Source organism: Odocoileus virginianus, chromosome 4 (genome assembly GCF_023699985.2).
Source record: "Odocoileus virginianus isolate 20LAN1187 ecotype Illinois chromosome 4, Ovbor_1.2, whole genome shotgun sequence".
In the NCBI taxonomy this organism is placed as follows: domain Eukaryota; kingdom Metazoa; phylum Chordata; class Mammalia; order Artiodactyla; family Cervidae; genus Odocoileus; species Odocoileus virginianus.
In genome coordinates this window covers 2,311,177-2,334,533 of record NC_069677.1, presented here as the reverse complement: position 1 = coordinate 2,334,533, position 23,357 = coordinate 2,311,177, and the positions used below count along the sequence as shown (strand labels likewise).

The 23,357-nt window shown below is 35.0% G+C and overlaps 1 protein-coding gene across 21 annotated transcripts in view; it reads left to right on the top strand.

Moving 5' to 3' along the window:
- ZBTB20 (zinc finger and BTB domain containing 20) overlaps positions 1-23,357 on the top strand; it is a 1,026,540-nt gene that overhangs the window by 387,401 nt on the left and 615,782 nt on the right. For 2 of the 21 annotated variants that reach the window (XM_070465976.1, XM_070465988.1), the window contains one exon: positions 18,627-18,687. The exons of 16 other annotated variants lie outside the window; for them this stretch is intronic. The gene's annotated coding sequence lies outside the window, so the exon portion shown is untranslated. Of the gene's footprint in view, positions 1-6,589; positions 9,237-18,626; positions 18,688-23,357 lie in introns of those variants that run through there. 3 more of the 21 variants (XM_070465989.1, XM_070465991.1, XM_070465990.1) reach the window with 2 other exon arrangements.

Here is a 23,357-nt window from a genome sequence, read left to right as displayed (position 1 = left end):
TGCCTCTGTATTCCTCATACTTAAAATATCTGTAACTTCTCATCTGGACAAATGTCTCCTAGTTTTGGCCTAGACTCAAATTGCATTTCTTACTTGATCTCTTCTAAGTAGCCATTCTCTTCTCTACCAATAATTTCTCTATGTAACCATCCCAACCTCATTGGGCTATGTAATAACAAAAATAAATTCAAATTTATTTGCCTTGTTAATCAAAATGCTTGTCTTCAGGGTTGGGGACTCTTTAATGTCTTCTGAAGAGCGCATATCACTTTGTCTTGTTAGTAAAGGTGGCAATATCTCAATGCATTAGCAGAAATTGAAAACTATGTTTCATGTATATTGGTCATCAAACGTGAAAGAGTTTATTTATATCAATGAGAGTTTTTCTGAAGTGAATCTTATATTTTTCAACCTTCTCAAAGTGTTGCAAACATGAGTTAACCTTTACATAATGATTCTGTGATCATCATTACTGTACTAGTTTCCTAGGGCTGTAACAAAGTACCACAAACAGGATGCCTCAACAAAGGAAACTATAAGCACGGTGAAAAGACAGCCTTCAGAATGGGAGAAAATAATAGCAAATGAAGAAACAGACAAAGGATTAATCTCAAAAATATACAAGCAACTCCTGCAGCTCAATTCCAGAAAAATAAATGACCCAATCAAAAAACGAGCCAAAGAACTAAACAGACATTTCTCCAAAGAAGACATACAGATGGCTAACAAACATGAAAAGATGCTCAACATCACTCATTATCAGAGAAATGCAAATCAAAACCACAATGAGGTACCATTACACACCAGTCAGGATGGCTGCTATCCAAAAGTCTACAAGCAATAAATGCTGGAGAGGGTGTGGAGAAAAGGGAACCCTCTTACACTGTTGCTGGGAATGCAAACTAGTACAGCTGCTATGGAGAACAGTGTGGAGATTCCTTAAAAAACTGGAAATAGAACTGCCATATGACCCAGCAATCCCACTTCTGGGCATACACACCGAGGAAACCAGATCTGAAAGAGACACGTGCACCCCAATGTTCATTGCAGCACTGTTTATAATAGCCAGGACATGGAAGCAACCTAGATGCCCATCAGCAGACGAATGCATAAGGAAGCTATGGTACATATACACCATGGAATATTATTCAGCCATTAAAAAGAATTCATTTGAATCAGTTCTAATGAGATGGATGAAACTGGAGCCCATTATACAGAGTGAAGTAAGCCAGAAAGATAAAGACCAATACAGTATACTAATGCATATATATGGAATTTAGAAAGATGGTAATGATAACCCTATATGCAAGACAGAAAAAGAGACACAGATGTACAGACTTTTGGACTCTGTGGGAGAAGGTCAGGGTGGGATGTTTCGAGAGAACAGCATCAAAACATGTATATTATCAAGGGTGAAACAGATCACCAGCCCAGGTTGGATGCATGAGACCAGTGCTTGGGGCTGGTGCACTGGGAAGACTCAGAGAGATTGGGTGGAGAGGGAGGTAGGAGGGGGGATTGGGATGGGGAATACATGTAAATCCATGGCTGATTCATGTCAAGGTAATGTTGTAAAGTAATTAGCCCCCAACTAATAAAAATAAATGGAAAAAAAAAAACAAAAAGAACTAGGGCTCTGGAATAATATGCAGGTTTATATCCTGTTTCCACTGTTAACTATGTATTCCTGTGCCTGCTACTTTAAAGCTCAGCTTTCTCAACTGTAAAATGGGAAATAAAATGGAAAAAAAAAACAACAACCAGGATGCCTTAACAACAAAAGTGTCAGATTTCTGTTGAGTAAAATCAGCAGGGTTGATTTTTTCTGAGGGTTCTGAGAAGAAATCTGTACCATCCCTCTTACCTAACTTCTGCTTGTTCGCTATCAATCTTTGGTGTTCTTTGACTTGTAGAAGCATCTCTTTCATCTCTGCCATCATCTTCAGGTAGTGTTCTCCCCATGTTCATGCCTGTGTCCAAAATCCCCCTTTATAAAGACACCAATCAAATTGGATTAGGGTTCCAGTCTACTCCAATATGACCTCATCTTAGTTAATTATATCTACAATGACCTTATTTCTAATAAATTCTCATTCTGAATTATTGTGGGTTAGAACCTCAACATATGAATTTTGAGGGACTATAGTTCAAACCAAAGGAAATGTAAATATTTCTGTGTAGAGCTCTATTACTTTGATATCTGTTGGACACAATTATCTGTATGTTTGCAAACTGTACATAGTTCTTAACCTTGAATACTTCGTCCCTCACCTCCTCCGTTTCCTCTTCATTCAAAGGCACAGAGTGGTTATTTCTTACAGTTCCCATTGTGCTTTCTTCTGGAAATAACCCATCTTTCTATGTAATATGAAGACCTAGATAACTGATGCTACTGGGTATTAAGGAAGAATATATAGGTTCCAAGTTAAAGACTCATTGATGAATAAAGATAAGTTTGAACAATTGTGTGTGCTTTATGACATCTGTTTGTTTTAGTTTCTTAAGGACTCTGTATTTTCTTTTATCTGAATTATTGACCATGTTAAATCATGATATACTTATAGGTGAATATGAGATGGCTGGGTAATTAGAGGTATTAATGTATTTTTTTAAGACAGATATTAAAGTTAAAGCAATATATTTATTAAAATTTTAGAAATTGAATTATCTTGTCTACCACTTAGCCAAGAATCTACCCATTAGTATAGGAAAATCTGAGTTCCTCATACTGAAATTAGTAGTAGATATGAAATTAGTAGAACAGAATTATGCTTTGTATAGTGTCTATCCCACTGAGGTTTTTCAGCAAACATAGTGGAAATGCAGAATTGTGTTGAAACACAATGCTGTGAGTGGGTAAGAAAAGGTGCACACTCAGTTCTTAGCAGGCAGTTCTACCTGGCAGGGTGAGGGACCTGTAACCCCGGGTGCTGACCTACCAGCAGTGGCCCATGTGGTTCTCAGGGCATCGTGCTAATGAGCCACCCACTGTGGGTCCAATTCTGGCAGCCAGAGCTAAAGTGGCTGTTTGATCTTTGGAGTGGCTCCTGCCACAGTGACTGCCTCTGTTTGTTTTGCCCCACCCTTTTGTCATTACTCCCACCTGGCTTTATAGAACAAAAAAATGAGTAGTGGGAGGAGGTTGTGAGAGGACAGTGCAGGAACATGACTTTGCCAAATACAAAAAGCTGCTTAAGCAGTTCTTGTTCTAAAAGCTTGTGTAAGATTTCTGTGACCTATTAGTGAATATATTTTACTTTATATATCATTCAACAGTCTGCTAAAAATTGCTTTCCCTGATTTGGCTTTCTTGTTACTAAGATCTTAGATCCATCCTAAAATGCAGCCAGCCATTCAAATAAAAGGCAGTATTGCTTCCCATCTTAGAAAGAGTCTTCCTTAATAAATATATGAATATGCTTAGAAATATTTAATTCATCTTATGCCTTGATATTTTAAAATCAATTCCTCTAATATATTTGAAAATCAGTTTTGGTGACTTGATTATATTGGTCATTTTTTTTTTTACATTATGTGAAATTTTATTTAAAAGTTTTCACAGATTATGCAAGTTTCTCTATTCTAATATATTATTTGATAAAAGTATAAACATGACTATGCTCATTTTATAGCATTAAAAAAAAGCAAAAAGCTGAGGTACTAAATAGGTTATTTAAGATGATATAGGGTGTTGATGTCCTTCTCTCCACTTGATACTGGTAGTATCATTTGGATACTCTGGGCTTTAGCATATACTCTATGAGATGATCAAAATATTTTCTCCACATTATCTTCATAATATTTTTGTTTCATAGATAAAGAGAAGGAAACTGACATGCAAGGGGATATTAATGACTTTTAGCAAATCACATATCAAGGTCACAGGAAAGCTGATAAGATCTTGGACTCCTTCCCTCTGTGAACTTAGCCATGACGAGTTTTCTGACAAGAAATATTTTTCTCCTTCAGGGAATCCCAATTTTCACATTTGTAAAGGTTGGAGACTTTCATTGAGAAAGTAATGCCTCAAGTGACAAGGACCTTTTGATAAATTTAAGGTTTTAATCTCAACCTAACAGAGACAAATATATTGACTACCACTTAACAATTTATGAATATTTCCAAAATTCTTGTTTCAACAGAATTCTAAATTTGAAACTGGGATTAAATCACCTTTCCCCTCCTTTGTTATCTAGTTATCACTTAGTAAAGCAGTTAGATATTAGGTATTTATGTACATATGTAAAAATGCATAAGTCTGGAAACCATAAAGTATATGGACTTTATTTGGGAAAATGATATAAAAATATATAAAATAGTATCAGTTTTGAAATGTTTCTATAAGAATGTCTTAGTTCATTTCAGTTGCTTGGTTGTGTCTGACTCTTTGTGTCCCCATGGACTGCAGCATGCCAGACCTCCCTGTCCATCACCAACTCCCAGAGTTTATTCAAACTCATATCCATTGAGTCGGTGATGCCATCCAACCATCTCATCCTCTGTCATTCCCTTCTCCTCCCGCCTTCAATCTTTTCCCAATAATAATATCTGCTTGTAATCATTTTTAACCAGAGGATTAATTTTCCCTCAATAAGGCTGGAGAACTAGGCAATAGAGATCCAGTCTGGCCAGAATTTTACTAAATTGTTGTTATCAAACCTATTATCCAGGAAAGAGTACATGAAGTAGTCATCTTCCATGCTTCTGTGTGTGTGTGAAAGAGAGAGAGTTAGTTGCTCAGTTGTGTCTAACTCTTTGCAGCCCCATGGACTGTAACCCACCAGGCTCCTATGTCCATGGGATTCTCCAAGCAACAATACTGGAGTGGGTTGCCATGCCCTCCTCCAGGGTATCTTCCTGACCCAGGGATGGAACCCTGGTCTCCTGCACTGCAGACTGATTCATTCCCATCTGAGTCACCAGGGAAGCCCCTTCTATGCTTCTACGTTCTACCAATTAGGAGTTCCAGCTGAGAAATGAACAGATTCTAGAAAGCTCTGACCCAGGATATCTCACTCAGGCTAGTGTGGCTCAGAAAGTTCCTATACTTTTTAATTGATCTGTTGATTTCCCCATCTGATGATCTCAGCTAGAGGCCATCGAATAAGAACGAATAATAGAGGATCCAGGCAGTCGCTTATCCCAAAGGAATCCTCAAAGGAGAAATGATACTTACCCATTCAAGTAAATGAGAAGAGCCTTCTTGAAGCCCCTCCAATGACACCTTCTGTGAAATAATACCTCATTTCACCTACGTCCAGCTTCATCACCATCAGTAAATGCGTGTTCTGTTAATATTTACTCTACACTTTAGCTCACTGGAGCTATACAATACTGGAGATGGTTGGACTAAATCAAGGTCAAGTGAGAAGAAAGTATGTGGAAAGGGCAGGGTGCCTGAAGTTGGAGAATGCTGGTAGTTAACTGGTAGTTAGTAAACAGTGTCATCGGGTTGGTCAGGGGAGAGCTTATGACTGTACTGAGTTCTGCACTCTCCCCATTGAGTCCCAAATAAGTTTTTACATCTCCATGAAATAAAATGTAGCATTGTATTAATAACTTGGAAAATTAATGGTTTTTTTTTTTCTATAATTAACTGGTAAATTCTTGCGCTATCTACCTCTATTTTGTGGGTCAGCTCTTCTCTGGCAGCTCAGCTGATAAAGAATCCACCTTCAATGTAGGAGACCTGCGTTTGATCCCTACGTTGGGAAGATCCTCTGGAGAAGGGAACAGCTGCCCACTTCAGTATTCTGGCCTGGAGAATTCCATGGACTGTATGGTCCATGGGGTCACAAAGAGTCAGACACAACTGAGAGACTTATACTTCACTTTTCTGTTTTCTTAAGCACCACCATTTCAGCTATATTATTAACATTCTCAAAGGGATTTCTACCAGACTACCAAGTCCACTTTGCTTTAGCTAAGTCTTATTTACGTGTATTGTCTAAGGCAGACTTAGATATTACATGTGTCATTTGATTCCAAAACAGTAAACTTTAGTTGTATGTGATAAGCTTTAGCTCTGAATGCTTCAAATACCATATATTGTACACCTATTCTGGGCTAATTCTATGCTCTGTATCCTAGGTACATTATCTCCTTTGATCTTCACAACAAACTATTTTAGAGATAAGATATTTGAGCCTCAAAGAACCTAATTAGTTTGATATATGGCATACACCTAGAAAGTGGCCAAGCTAGGATTCAAACCTAAGCCTTTCTGACTCAGTCTTTCTCTCACTTTTTAGACCATTATCTCATTCCTCTTGTAAAGGTGTATAAGATTCTGAATTATCTTCTGAGACTCTGAGAAGTTTTAATAAGGGAGAAGGGAGCTGTCATAGCATGTGATGTAATGCTAGTTTCCATCATCTAAAACATGCCTAACTCAAGCTAGCTGTCAGTTTGTCTCCCAGTGCTAGCCTATTGGTACAATAAATTATATTTTCCAGTCTTATTTTGAGACATGTCTCTCATTAGATACAGGAGTTTAGCTTAATTCTCAAATTAACCTCAAAACTACTCTAATTTTTCTAGATTAAAAGTAATGACATAAATATTATATGTGACCAAGTAACTATCAAGTAATGAAACTGATGGTGTATGGGTATTAGTGGCACTGGTCTCATTATTTAAAATGAATCCACATAGTGCATATCCAGTTTTACCACTTGTGAGTTTCATAACCTATTAAACGGAGATGGTAATAGTACCTACTTCATTATATTGTGAGGATTAAATGAGATAATATATGTAAAGTCCTTAGATCAGTTCCTAGAATATAGTAAGCACTCAATAAATGGTAAACTTATTAGATATAATTATTACAGATATAAAAATCAAACAATAACTGGTAAGCACTTGGTAGATATCAGTATCTCCATACATATGTGCTGAATAAATTAATAATATTATATCAGTGCTCCAAATTGGCTAGCTGTTAATGATTTATGGTAAATACGGTATTCTGGTGGCTGTCTCACTGCTGAGTTTAGTATAAAACAAAGTGTTTAATGTCATTAAGAACTCTATGCAGAAAAAAAAAACAACTCTATGCAATTTTCAGGAGCATTTCCTGCTCTGAAAGAGCTTTTTTGGTATTAGGGCTTCATTTCTCTTCTTCAACATCTTCTGCCTTAGTACTGTATAGTGTAAACTCTCTGGTTAGAGTTATACGTGTGACCACTAAATGGAAATAGGTTTTCCCCTCCCTTATTAGCCATACAGATATGATTTCTCTTATGGTACAATGATAACAAAATTTGTATATAAGTTTGTACATAGTAAAAGAAGAGAATGGCTGAAAAAAACAGTCAGTATATGTTGGGAATGCTTCTTATTTGCGTAAGACAACTGAAACACACTGAAAAGAATGACGTACACAGTCACTATTTGTACCAGTTATGGAGGCACTGCTTACTTTTCTGATGATGTCAACATATTACAATATAGGGAATCTTTTTTCTTAAGAAATTGATTTTAAAATCCTAAAATGTTTTGTGATTATGTACCTGATTTTATCATGCTCTAAATATCGTAGTTTCTAAATAACTGGTAATCTAATTCTAATGAAAGTTTTAGAAAGGGTTCAAAGATTTGCTCTGCTTAGAATATTCCTCTACCGATGATATTACCCCTCTACCTTTCGAAACAGCCCATGGATCACTTCTAGAAGCCCTGCCTCATACATTTATGCATATTTATGTCATTCCTTTTGCTATATTGTACTGTAGTTTTATGTTTAGATTTTCCCTTTTTGAGTCTGGTGGCTAAATTGTGAGCTTCTTGAAGACAGAAACTGTGTTTTATTTATCTCTCAATACATAGTATTATTCAGTTCCTAGAATTGAGTAGGGTGCTCAATAAATATATATCCAATAAACTCATGCTTTCAGTCACACACATACACACACACATACTAGATCACAGCATGAATAGAATGTCCTATATCTTTGCATGTTCTTCAAGTGCTTATGAACCTTTTAACATTCCTTATAAACAGATTGATATATCTCTGAATGTTCTGGTCACTTTGAGGGAAATTTTCTAATCTTTGAAAAAACTTTTTTTTTTTTTTTTACCTTTTCTTATTCTTCGTTTTTACTTTGAGCATCACTTTTGTCATGGACACAAGTGTGCTGTCAAATATTGCTTGTTTGACTGGACCATACAGTATTTTGAATCCTTAGTTTCATTCTCACACTGCCTGTTTGGTGGCTTTGATCAAGCACATTATCTGTATGTTACATAATAAATCCATGGATTGTTTCAGTTAACTAGAAAAATAAAAATCTTACTTTCAAAAATGTTCTCAGCATTTAATATAGTGCTTGGCATATTGTTAGGACTCAATAAATGTTTGTGGAATGCATGAATAAGTCAGCCATTATTGTTAACTGTTTTGAGGTATGAGATTTAAAAAAAAAAAAAAAGACTAAATGAAATGCCCAGTATCAGGCAGCCTGGTGACAGCAAATCTGGCATTCAATAATTCTTACCTCTGTGTTTCTAGACTGTTACACAAGCTCACTGAGAAGTGCTGTATATGTCTGATTTCTCAACTTCACCTTGCAGTAAACTTTTGCAATCTGGAGGCTAGAGACCTCTTTTGTAAATGTTGTCTGCCCTATGACTGTGTTGGCACTGAGGGGGCCTTAGCAGATAAAGTGGAGGAACATATGGCTCCCATCTGAATACAAACTGGTGGACATAATGTGGTAATTCAGCGGAGATGTCCTCTATATTGTAAACCGAAAGAGTATGATTCGAGGTGTTTATAAACCGCGTCTGAATTCCACCCCCACACACACCCTCCCCACATCTTTCCACTGTAGTTTTATCGGCCTGAATCATAGCCATCTAGCATCCCAGGCTCACTGCGTTATTTGTTAAAATGGCCAGCGTGAGGAATTATTAATTAAAGCTAACAAATCACCCTGACTAGCTGTGCCCTGGCATGGCTGAAGGTTGATTGGCGAAAGTGTTCTCCTTTGGAGAAAAGACTTTTTGTGCTTGTGACGCAGTCAGGGACGGATTATTGAATATGCAAGTTAGAAGAAAAATCACAGGACAAGCAAATTGAGTATTTACTGGCAAATAATTGCTCTCTTAAGCTGTGGCTCTCTTCCTAAATTCTTAACATTCCCGAGGGTTAGAAAGAAACACAGAAAAATGCATCGGTACAGAGTACATTTCAAAAAAATTACCTAGACTGATGTTTCAGACTTGTGCAGGTAAGTGCGGTTATGTGTGCATGGAAAGTGAAACAACAAGGGGAAGCAAGGGGAAAATGGGGGAAATGTTTAATCTGGTGGGTTTTAAAAAATCAATTTGTTGTTTATTGAAATACTGCTCGGCGTATTTCTGCCTTGACTGAGAGTTTAGTTTCAGTGCTGCATTTATTGTGAAAGTTAGAGAAATGAGAAGGAGGGAGGTTTCTCAGAGTTACTTTGTGTCTTTATCAGCAGGAGTATGTTAATGCTTTGCCCCAATAATAGTTATAAACTTTGCTCAGATATTTGTGGATATTTGTATAAAATTATCACTTGATTTAAGACTTATTATTCTCAATATTATTAATTATGATTTGTTTAAGAGCATCCCAAACATGTTTGGGTACAACTATTGCTTTTATTTTTCAGAGTAAACTCTGTTTTATATTAGCACCAAGCTAGTCCTTGTTCAGAATTTCTAAAGGGACATTACAGTTCCAGAATAGTTATTTAAACTTCAGGATTCTGTAATAACCGGAGTGTCCTTATTGTCAACAGTGTGGTCTTTTTATCTGAAGTGTTGATCAGACTACTGAGATTCGTGGACATTTTAGGATAAGTGAGACTAGGTTAAAGACTTTTTCAAAACTACATTTAAATACATAAGAACATGAGTGTGGAAATGAAGGCTCATTTTGTGTATAAAATACTGACTTAAGAAACAGAGGTGTATTGCTAATACAGCTGGGTTAAGTGAACAACATTATCAAAACACATATATCCACTGAATTTCATATTCTGTGAAAACCTGGAATATGTGCTTTCATCGACAACAAACTGTTTTTGAAATGAGAGTAACTGGCTGGCGAAATAGCATTTGAAGATTGTAATAACTATGAATAACATGGATTTAAAACAAAGGTATAAACATAATTTAAACTAAATTAACTAATTAATAATTACAAAGTGCTTTAACAATAAAACATCTACAAGATAGAATAATAGTAATAATAATAGAAGTGGAAAGTCTGGCAATCATTCAAAAATTAAATCAGATGACTATCATAAGTTTTTAGACAATCAGAATTTAAAAATGTAAATATTTAACTTTTATTTTACCTTCTAATCTATTCCTGAACTATGCAATATTGTGCTGGCTACAATTTTTCCTTACTATATCTATTTTATTAAAAAATTACTTCTCTTAATATGTAGAATAGAGCTCAGAAGAAAGTTTAGAAAGTGTATTTTTTAAAGGTTTAATTCCCACTGGATAACATTCTGTCCTCAAATTTCAAAAGGCAGCCTTCTTAAAGTTTCTTGTGACTATGTGAGGTCACAATTTGGTCCATTATTTTCAAATAGCAAAGGGGGCATTTAAAGCATATGTTCAGAGACTAAACCATCTGCCTGCTTTATTATGAATACCACAGAATTATGAGAACTTGGAAAGGCTGAGTTCTGTACAAGATTTTTTTTAAAAAATACAGCACTTTTGTTTTTAAAAAGTGCTTTGTAACCACTTACTTTTGCTAAGTATTTCATTAGTTATTCTGTGGGAGAATTGTATCATTACACAATTTTGATGTATGGGGAGTCAATGGCAAAATGTAGTTGAGTGACATGAACCTATTGCAAGTTAATGGTAATATTTTCCCTCTCATTTAACTCACTCCATTTAAATGCCTCTTAGAGTTTTGGATTGACTTATCAATAGTGAAACTCACAGTGAACTGAGGAAACATTATAAAATGGTGACTGCTGGAATAAAAATGAAATCCAGCTGCTAGCTTCTGGACTGTCTACAAATAAGTTGCAAGAGATAAGTGGAGGTCAGACTAAAGAGCATATCTGTAATCCAGTTGTGATGTATTCCAAGTATCAATCAACTATTGGTGCCCATGATGAGGGGTGGAATGAAATAAACAAGGGCAACTTGGCATTATTCCTGCATGGTGCTGTATTCTTTTGATATCTGAAAGGATATGAGATCCAGAAATAAATATAAGAACAAAAATCATATTTGGGTCTCAACACAATAATATTTCAGCCCAACGTGGTTAGATAAGGACAAATTAAAATGAGTGTCATTGTTAAGATGTCCAGTGCCCAATTAGAGTTCTTCTAACTTCCCTGAGTTGTTAGCAGAGTCAGTCTGAGCCTAGCTGGATCATTATCAGAGGAAATACAGAAAATAGACTAAACCCATTTTGAATAAAGGCTTTCATTGTTGAAATGACTTATCACTGTTTGTTGCTTAATGAAAATTATTTAAGAAAGTAACAGTGGAGGCAAAGGACTAAAGAGTTTCGTTGAAGATTTTAAGATATATACATATATATGTATGGAAGATTCATATAAGTAAATAATTATGCATATATACTTATGTACATGCATTTATAATTTTTAAAAGAAAAAATATAAATTACAAACCTTGTTAGACTGATTAAACCTAGGATTTGGTTGTTTCTTGTTGTTTTTTTTTAAATACAGTCAGTCTAAAAGACTGACCACACAGATTTTAACACAGCTATAGTTGGCTTTCAGAACTGAAGGATGTCAGAATTAACGATCTGGTGCTGAAAATACCTATGTTCAAATTCACGTGGATATTCTCATAGTAGTAATTTTAATTTTATGCCTCTCTATATTGCAGTCCTGCAAATAATCAAATGAATTTATTAGCCCAAAGACTATAAAATATTTCCATTATTTCAAAAGGCTAGTTTTTATTTTATATTTTAGGTGAGTTTTATATATATATGTATATATGGGTTATATATGTTTATAAAACATATATATATATATGGGTTAAAAATAAAATTAGGGTTAGGGTTAGGGTTAGGTTATACATATATATATATATGTATATATGGGTTTCCCTGGTAGCTCAGTTGGTAAAGAATCTGCCTGCAATGCAGGAAACCCCAGTTTGATTCCTGGGTTAGGAAGATCCCGTGGAGAAGGTAACAGCTACTCCCTCCAGTATTCTGGTCTGGAGAATTCCATGGACAGAGGAACCTGGCAGGCTGCAGTCCATAGGGTCACAAAGAGTTGGACACAACTGAGCAACTTTCACACACACACATATATATAAATACACACAGAGACACACGTACTCTTTGTTTTGTTTTTCTCATTTATTTCTACCATCTAGTTCCAAAAAGGGAATTAAAATGACTGAGAAAGGAAAAGATGCAAGTAATACAGTGAAATACACGAAGTAAAAGTAGATAAAAAAGACAAAAATAAAATAAAAGAAACAGTAAACAAAGGCAAAGATATAAAAATAGAGTCAAGAGTGAGGTGGTACACAAACTACATTCGATGAAGTGCTATACATTTTCCTTTACACTTGCATGCAGTCAAGTCAAAGAGAAAGCCATGACAAGTTATGCAATTTATAGCATTCATAAGAATAATTTAAAAATCTCCATCATTCATTGCTAAGGTTCTTGAAGAATGACAGACTCTGGATATTTAGAGAACTCAGTGCTAAGGGACCTTCCACTGAAAATAATTATAGGCTACAGAGACCTACAGGTCAGGGCAGAATCAGCAGTTGTACTTTTGTGAGGCATGTGTAGAGGCATAGACTATAGTAATCTCTTTTCAATCCCAGGCGAGAAGTTTCTTGGGAGGAGGAAGGGGAAGCTTCCATTAGTGCAGTTACGTTGGCAAGACCAAGATTTTATGGAAAATAGGGATTTCAGGAGAAATTTTAATAATTATCTCATATAAATATGTATACATATGTAGTTTAACAATAAATAAAAAATTTAGAAGGCATCTACTTTTATAATAGCCGTTAAAACACATCTTATCAAATAAACCTCTTGAATCAACTTTGCTTTCCTAAGTTGTTATTGAAATGTTGCTGCACTCCTGCCATTTTTTTTCATACTTTTACTTGAAGCACACTGTCAGTCTTCATGAAGTTTTAAAAAGAACCTTTTCTGGCTTGAATGTAATATTTCTTGCTTTTGCGTCCTTCCTTAGTTCATTTTCAAAAGTCTTAGCAAACTACCTGGTCTTTTCATGGCAATTTTGATGATTAAGTCACATTGAATAGGTCTGTCTTTTCTCCATATTTTAAAAGTGAAGCATAAAGATTTTTTTCCCCACATTTCCTTTGTAGTACTATCCATAGTAAGTAGTCCAAGGATCACCTGTATCAGAATTACCTAGGGTATTTGTCAAAATGAAGATCCCTGGACCCTATTCCTGAATTTCTGAATTAGAAGCTCTGAGGTTAGAGTCTGAAGATCTGCAATTTAGTAAGTTACCCAGGTTAGTTACATACACTAAAGTTTGAAAACCACTCTTACAAGATTGTAATTTTAAAATTTCTAGTATATGAGTATAAAATGGTAGAATTTCCACTCTACAGTTGATGAGAGCTAATTATACATAACACAGACCAAAACACTAAGGCATATTAAGTGATGATGGATGGCCTGGACCCTTAAAGTCATATCTTCCATTACAGGAAGATGTTCTTAAAATTTTTATCTATCATTTACTGAAAACTACTATGTGCTAAGTCATGTGTTGCATCTGAGTAGTAGAGATACAAAGATGAAAAAGAACAACTCCATCCATTATCTGAAAAAATGCATATTCTAGGATAATTTATTACTACTAAGATATTTTCTTCTCTGTACTAGGATAAGTATGAATTGCACATAATATTCTCTTGAGTAAAACTGAAGATTTCCATTGTATTATATCAGTATGAATTTATACTTGATAGAAATTTTATATAATAAACCTCACTACAACTTGGAAGCTGCAAAATGCAAGAAACCCTTGTCAGTTCCTCCTTCTTCCCCTCAGCAATAGACTGCATCCCCCAGTACTTAAATGGGAGGTATCATGGGGCCTACTAATTCCATTTTTCTTGTCCATCAGTGATTTGATACTAGGATTCCTTTTGAGAGGAGGAGAGGGATGTGTAAGTAAATGCACCTGACGTTATGAAGACTTGCGTGTCCTTTTCTACTGCCTCATCTAAGGCCTCAGCTGACCTATAGGAAATGCTGGAGCCTAGCCTCTCTTGTTGGCAGGTAGGGCAAAATGGAGGAACTTGAGTGATCCTGCCTAGTACCCTGCTCCAAAGTCTCATTAGTGCCAGGAATTGGTATCAACAGACTAGATGAGATATTTTATGCATAAAGGAATCTGGTAACTGGTCTGAGGAACAGGATAGAACTTGCAGTTTCATTGACGATTCATGTTTTCCTGGAAAAGTACTGGAGACACTCTCCCCCGTTATTATTTCCAGAACAATATGAGAAATATTGTGAGACTTTCCATATCTTTTTTCTTTTCCTTCCCTTCTCTTCAAGATATATTTGCTATATATTTAGTGCCATGCTTTCTTCTAGGAACTTTAGGGATAGTGTGATAAATAAAGTTTCTACTTTCCTGAAATCTATATTAGGGTATATAATGTATTAGGGTTAGAAGGCGAATAAAATTACTAAATGTAAAATGTAAAGTAATGTAAGTATAATATGATTCATTTTAAAGATACTGCCTGCTGCACTCTCCATGTCTTAGAAGTATATTCATGTTATTTCATTATATATATATATATATATTTGTGTGTGTGTGTGTGCATGTGTGTATAAATATATCTATTTCTTGATGCATTTATAGACTTCTTTGGGGAACAGGCTAGTCAATCCAGGACTCTACTTATTGTGGGAAGCTTTTTTTCATAGGGACCTGCACATAATGTAAGGGGGAAAACAAGCACACTACAACGATCAATATGTGTACACGGTCAAATACAAGACCCTTCTTTTCCATCTTTTTGTTTGCTTGTGTGTATGTTTCCTGAGTTTTGTTTTTGTTATTTAAGATCTAAATGCTAGGCACTCCAGACACCCAGGGTTCTAAGAGTTAGTGTCAATCTTAAAGTGAACAAAGTAAAGATGACAAATGATTAATAATGTATGTACCTAGATAAGATTCTATGAAGGATGCAGTACTATCCTAGAAGAGATCAGAATATAGGCAACAGGAAAGGTTTCCCAGAGGGATTCAGGGAATCCCTAAGTCTCAGTTAACTTAGACTAACAACACAACAGTAAAACAAAATAAAAATATTTTTTAAAGTAAACTTCTAATTTTTCACCTGATCACAAAGGTGTGATCCAAGTGTGATCACCTAATATGTATCCATGATGGAAATATTCTAGACAATAAGACAACCTACATTTTTTTTTAAAAAAAGGGAGTAGTGGAAATCATTGGTTAACTCAGCACTTGAGAGAAACCATTGTTAACATTCATAAGAAACTTTCTGAACATGTATTATGTTCCAGGGTTATGCCAAATCAGCCACTGTTGTCTCAGAAGGGAACATTTTAATTAGCAGGCAATATGAATAGAAGCAATTCAAACTTTAACTCCTGTTGACTATCTTCAGATTTGGTATTACAAACCAGCTGGGTCCCAACTGGAGTTAGTGTAGCTAAAAGAGCATATATGCGTGTTCTCCTGAACAAACACATAGCACCAGCTGTTACCCTCACCTAGTAGAGGTGTGAAAGTCAGGTTCACTGACTGCTTCTTCTCGGCCTGTGTGACCTTGGGTGAGTTATTTGGCCTCTCTGTGTCTTGGTGTCCTTCTCTGTCAACTTGGATTATTAATAGTATATACCTCACAAGATATTTTGAGAAATGAATAAAATAATGCATATAAAGTGCTAATCACAGTTCTTGGCACATAGTGTAGTATTCTGTAAGTGCTGTCACTATTATGATGCTGACTACTATTACTATTATAGTTATTTTCATTGCCAAGGAAACTTGGTGAAAACATACTTTGTCCAGTGCATCTGCATTGTCACTACTGACAAAACAACTCAAAACACACTTATTACTGAGGTTGGGACAGAGGTATCATCTTTGCGACACACACTAAGAATCTGGATTTATAGCTGAAAATTATAATTCAGTAGATAAATGACATTATGCAGACTAATTTTCTGTTTCTAGATAGAAATGATGTTTAAATCTGCCTTAAATGTCCTTCCTGTTACAGATTTTGTTTCAACAATTTGTGGCTTACTAGGTTTGTTTAATTAAAGGAACTCTAAATCCAAAGCCCTAATGTTTTTCACATAGTACTGTATTTTTTATACCATCAGTGACTGAAAAAGATTAGAAACATAACTTGACCTAATGAGGCATCTTCAGGAAGGAGAGACTTCTACATTGTCAAGATCTGTATTTTAACGTGATAGTGAACAAAAATATCTAGCCTAGCAGTGCCACATGTTAGGTGCTTAAATACATATTTTGAATTGATTTACAATTTGCAAGAAAAAGCACATGAACATCAGTGTAGATGTTTTGTAGAAGTGTAAATGATTTTAAGAGAAAGATTGCACAGTAGAATAACAATGTATTAGAAAAATTCATTTGTGTGGAATCTTGACAACATATTATGTTAACGTTATAAAATAGTAGGCTTGCCTCAGTATGAAAGGCAGAAATGTACAGTAGACTTTGTAGTTGCACAGCCATGTATTTGGTTATTCCCTCCACTATTTGCAAATTATGTAATCACGGATACATTATTTCTTGTGGCTAAGTCCTTAAACAGAAAATGGGGCAATAATGGCCTCATTGCATGATAAGTTTGTGTAGTGTCTAGAAGAGTTCTTGGAGCATGATAGATAAATGATATCCATTGACAATGGAGTGACAACAATAAGATAGAAAAACCCTGTGTACAATGAATATAAGCCTGTTTTGTGTAGAATATATATATAAATATAAATATGATTCATATGAATTGGTATATACATTCCAATATAACAAATACTAATACCTGAAATTGCCTTGCTTAATATTTGACATACAATCAAAGTGCTGCGTGTAAATTTTACCTATTTAAATGCTATTATGAAAAGGTCTGCCTTATTTATTTTAGTTAAATGAAGATAAAATTAAAAAATCTAAAACCAACTCTATCTTTTGAAGAATGACAATAAAAGCAAAAGCCAACAAAAGATCTGTTACTAACAAAGTCAAATAATTTGAACTTAATACAAATAAAGAGCAGGGAAAATACTCCATTTCAAATGATAGGAAAAGTGAATTAACTTGAGATACTCTTAGGTGACCCGTAATCTGAATAGTATTAATTGGAAGCATTTTAAAGATCATAGGGCTATTATTTCTAGTTTCAGTGGTAGCTACATATGGAAAATGGCTGCAGATATTCACAATACAAAAATAGTTCATTGCTAAATTCGAAATTCTGTTAATGTCACAAACAGTGGGATGTGAAACACAAATGAATTGTGATGACAGTTGAGTCCCAAGCTGCCTATTTTTTTTTTCCCTCAGAGCTGCCCATATTTGGCTTTATATTTTCTCCAGTCCTGATTTAACCCATCAATATTTGTGTTTTCTGAAGCTAGCACTACCTTGGAGCAGACCACTTTTAAGGATTTTATTCCTAAATGCATCTGGTTCCTAGGAATTTTGCTCTCACTGCTTTTCTTCTACTGATAGGTATTCTTGAATCTTTCTTTACATCTTACCTTAGAGTCAGAGTTTCATGCACTTTTTAACCTACAGGCTTCTAGGGCTTGGGATTGTTCTTTACTCCATCTCTCTGGAGTAAAGTGTCTTTCCATTTTTCTTCATCTGCAGGACATATTTCTTCTCCATGTTGCTTTGACTTCTTGTTATCCTGATAACCTACATTCATTTCCTACTTTAGTTTTTTTTTTTTAAAAAACTTGTTTTTCTAAATGTCACTCTTACCCTCTTTGGTGGAAGATCTTTATGATCCTAAATTTGGGGAACAAAACTAGATACACTATTTTAAGAACTGAATAAAGCTCCCTTTTAAATACAGCAATTTGATATAGCCATAAGCTAGTTTGACTTTGGGAAAATGTCATTTTAAAATATCTATAAAATGCATTGCTAAAGTGACCAAATTATTTTGGCTTAATGGATTTTTTAGCTTGGACACCAAACCTACCTCACATAGCAACAGTCAGGTGAAATATATTTTATCTGCATTTTACTACAGACAGTGATTTGGCTATCATTTATTGAGTGACCTCTCTGCACCAAAAATTTTACATATAATTCTTAAAACAATCCTGTGAGATAGCTTCCATTATCTTCACTTAATAGATTAGAAAACTTTGATCTAGAGAGGTTAAATTACTTGTTAAGGGGTGGAAGTGGATACACACCCAAGGTTCTAAGACCTTAAATCTCATCTTTCCTCCTTTACCACATTCTTATGCCTGGTTATGTATTTACATTTTGGTAATGGGAAAGAAGTTTGTAGTATAATTTAATTGGGGGCATAGCCAATTTCCTCAAAGCAAACAAAGTAATGATGAGATTTCACTGTTATCCTTTTTATAGAAATATGAGCTTCAGGTTGTGGATTCACTAGATCTCCAGAAGGCTGAAGCACATGAATAATGTAGGTAACTTTCTTTACTGCTCTCTTTGGTTTCAAGAGACAGGTTATTACTAGTTCTGAATAAACTGGAGCTTAAAATGGGTGGTTCATAGACCAGGGATTTCAGGTTTACCCTCAAAAGTCTCCTGTGACTTCTAGTTAGTTTCTCCAAAATTGAAATCTGATAATTTTTCTCAGCAAATGTATTCTGTAGATATTTTGTCCCACCAAATTTCTGAAGAACTGTTATTAGTAGTACTAGTATTAGTACCTTTATAAAGTAAACACGTAGTGCACTTTTAATACATTCATCATCAATCTATATGTTTATCTTATGAGGCACTAATACTATTTTGCTTTTATATAGCACTTCATGGTTTACAGTTTGGACAATACATACCAAAGAGATAGCATTTAGTAGGACATTGCCTTTTTCTCAGGTTCATTTCAAATGGAGATATATAATTTAGCTAGAGTTTGGACATACAGTAAAGCAGTGGTAGGACTACCCTCCTGCCAAGATTGAGAATCTTTACTTTCCAGATTAATACTTAGTATTTGCCCTTGTGCAGTTGGACCATTGAATGTGCCAATTTGCAATCCAAATCCTAGGACCTTGATTTGAGCAAGGACTTGAGTGTTAGTGTAGATAGGCTTAATTTATCTCTTTGCCACAACCACTGAACTTCATTTGGGTCAAAACCTCCAAGAGGAACTCTGGAAATTTCACTAGCATTTACAGTGAAATTTTAGCTTAAAAAAGAAAAAAACAAACAGTAGCAAGAGCCCTGGAACCATCTTTCTTCAAATATTCCCCAGAGAAGAAAAATATAAAAACCTTATTGTATGATGCTAAGTTTTGGTTTACACATCATGAGTGCTTTTCTTAGGCAGCAAGCTCACCCTTCCTCCACTCACAATGAATGTTCAATGTCCTTCTCTCAAATTCTGGATATTGCCAATTTTGATATATGTCTTCACTATTATTTAATACTCTAAATTTAAAATATATGTTTCATTCTTACACTTTTTGAAAATTCAGGAAGCTTTATTTATCAAAAATTACTGTAAAACTCAGCCCCAAATCCTGTTTTTTAAAAAATAAATATTGCCACTTTTTACAAATCTGAATACCATAGCCTATGTTTACCCTTCTTCTTTATCCCATAGTTCAGCTTTTATTCTTCTCTGTACAGCATAGAGTCCAGGAAATATAAGTGAAAATGAACAGTTCCAGAAGGTCAGTGTAGGAAAATTTCCTATTCCTGGTTGTATTCAAAATGAACTTCCTGTCATGTTATTTCTAACCTATAATGTATCATTTTCAGAAATGTATTATAATATTACATAAATATTAAGATACATTCCCAGATATTTGTTATCAAAAATATTGAGGAAAATTCCACACATAAATGTTCCAACTCCTTGCCCTACCCCAGATGAATTTTGGACATGAAAAAATTTCTTTCCAACAGTGGGATGTTGTGTTGTGCTTGATGAATTTTAACATTTGCATTGCTTGGTGCTCATATTTGTGAAGAATATTAAAGTCTTATGACTTCTTTTTCCTTTTAGCTACACATGGTTCAATCTAATAAATTTTAAATACAGAATCAATATGGTTATAATCCCAATCATACCACATTTAAAAGCAATGTTCTAGACTGTGTTTCTCTGCCAGCATGACTCCACAAAGAAAGTGAAAGCAAACAAAACTTTCCTTAAAACCGAGTAAAATGTGACTTGCAAAAACTGTTTTAAAACGTGGTTTCAACAGTGAAGAACAACCAGTTTCTCAAATACCATGGTAGCCATTTCAAGCTGTAGAGTGGACAGTATACAGGAAAAATCAATAAAGGGAAAAAAATCTCTGTCACATATGAAACCTAAAAATAACAATAAAGACCAACTCCCTCTCTATTCATCTATTATTGCATTCCACTAAAAGGTGCTGAAAAAAATCAGCCAACTTCTACTAAAATGAAGTGTCCAGGCAAGCAAGTCTGTAAATAATTAAAAGAATAGAGTAGAAGAGAGGAAATGGTTTGGGAAGAGTGGGGATGAGGAAGAGATCAAGCACTTAAAATGTTGAATGCACCAGAACCAGAAAACAGGTAGAGGAAGAACTTGTTCTTCAAAAGAAGATACTTTCCATTCTTCATAGCAACACAGACTTGATAGTCTGATAGTAGAAGCCCTTTGGGTAGGACCAGTGGGAAGAACACAGTCTTCACAAAGCCTTCACTAAATGTTCAGTTGCCCAGTGCAATCTGATCGACATGTCCTTGTTTCTAGAATTGAGTAAAACAAATCAACATGAACAACATATGGTTTAATAGTTAACTTTTAGAACAAGGGACAGGGAGATGCTTTTATGCCCAATCCCAGTGTTTATTTATCACTAAAGTCTGTTCTGAGACCATTTGCAGCTTTCCAGAGAGTCTGACTTTGGCTTAATTAACTCTTTGTTCTGGAGTCTCCATTAATACTTGTGAATCTTTGTTATAAAACATCTTCTAGAACCCAAAGTATTATTATTAATTTCATTATTACTATTAATATTATTATTATTCCTTTCTAATGTTGGAAATTCTCTGTCCATTTCCTTATTCCAGAAATAAGTGCAAATTTTGTGAATGCACAGAAATGGTTTCTCTGAAAAAGTTTGTGTTTTCTTCCAAGTTGGAAATTTATGATATTTGAAATATCTGGATTTTTTAATGACCAGAGACAGAAAAGATCCTAGAGACAGAAAGGTCCGCAAAAGAGGAGGACAAAGGAAGGGAAAGAATTGTGTATTGAGGCTGATTCAATCATCAGTCCTCTATTGTTTGGCTAGTTTCTCAGAATTCTAATCAGACTCTCCCTTTGTAACTAAGAGACTCTCCAACTTTTAGCATTTTCTCTAACTCCTCAAGAGTAACCATGGACTAGGCTTTGGTATACCTTAATGAATGGGCATTGGGTTATGAGCAAGTACTAAGGAAAAAAATAAGAAAATTAAAGGCAAATTCACGATAAACACTGAGATCATGCAACTGTTGGAAGTATCTGGTATGGAATTTCTGTTAGCAATATAGCTAAGGTAAACAGTAACAGTAATAACAATAAAAAAAAAACCATCATAAAAATAGCCCAAGAAAAAGAAAGAGCTCATGTCTGTATTTCTGGTGTATGACCATATATCTTCATTGTAGTTCCACAGAGGCCACACATTAACAGAGTTATTCGTCCCTGATGTTTCTCAGAGATCATCTTTGTGTATGTCTCCATAGCTGTTATGATAGTGTTACTATTTTCTCATCTTCATTTTCTCCTTTTATTTGGGCTCTTTTTTTTCTTGTGAAAGAGGCTCTTTCTCTAGCCTCTTTAGATTCATTCACCATTTCACTAGGACAGATGGGTCCTTCTATATGATGCCTTTTAAAGTGATAAGATAGTAAGAATAGATTTTGAACAATATTTGCTGAAATATTAGCAACTGTTGAAAAATTAGCAACTGTGTATTCTATATACACACAGAGAAGCTGCATAAAATGCAAATTCTATTCATGTCTGATCTTTTCTGCATTTATATAGTGACTATTGCTGTAGCATCAAAGCACTTTATCCTATTTCCTCTTATTATTATTTACCACCTGATCATTTCAAAGTGCTTTTTACAATCAGAGAATTTCATTAACAACCCATTCCCTTGCTCTTTGTTTTTCTGCACCCTTGCATGTAAAGCTATCAAGCTTCTTAGTAGCTATATCAGATAAATTACAGTGAAAAGATAGAATGCTGCTGACAGGAGGATAGAGGAAAAAAAATATTCCAAAACATCCTCTGAAATCCCTTTTATGTTTTATAGCATCCCAATAATAATATTGTAGAAGTATGCATGTATATACATACATATATATATATATATGTATATATATATGTTTGAGTGAAAACTCAACCACTAGATACTTTCATTTCTGATGGTTTACACCATTGCAATAATCAGAAATGTGACATGACCAAGGGGAGTACTTGTCTGTACTTCACACATACAGAAGTCTGGGCGCTTGCACTTTCTCACTGTAGAAAGCTTGTGATTTCTTATTGCTCCTTGAGCTGCGTTTAGCACAGAATTATAGAAGTCAATCCATTTTAAAATCCAAAAAGCTACTGTTATACTTTTCTAAGCTGAGAGATAGAGACTTGTTTATAAAAAGGTTCATTGTGATTATAGATGAAAGTGCGTGGTTGGTACTTTAACAGTTTGATTGAATTAAAATCAAGTTCATTCTGGGGTTTCCTTCTCAGCTCTACTCCTTGCTTTCTCTTTGACTCTAAGCTAATTGCATAACCTCTGGTTGACTTGTGCCTCATCTACACATTCAAAGTGAAATTCAGATATGAGGTTATTAATCTAACTAATGTACACTGTAATATTATTTCTTGTTTCTGCTAGAGAATTTGAGATTTCTGACTTAAGCAGATAGCAATAAAAACTAATACAACATCCTTTTGCCCTTAGAGAGCAACCCTATGAAGTAGACCGACTTCCCAGGTGGTGCTAATGGTAAAGAACCCACCTGCCAATGCAGGAGATGTAAGAGATGCAGGTTTGATCCTTGAGTGGAAAAATCCCCTGAAGGAGGACATGGCAGCCCACTCCAGTACTCTTGCCTGGAGAATCCCATGGATAGAGGAGCCTGGAG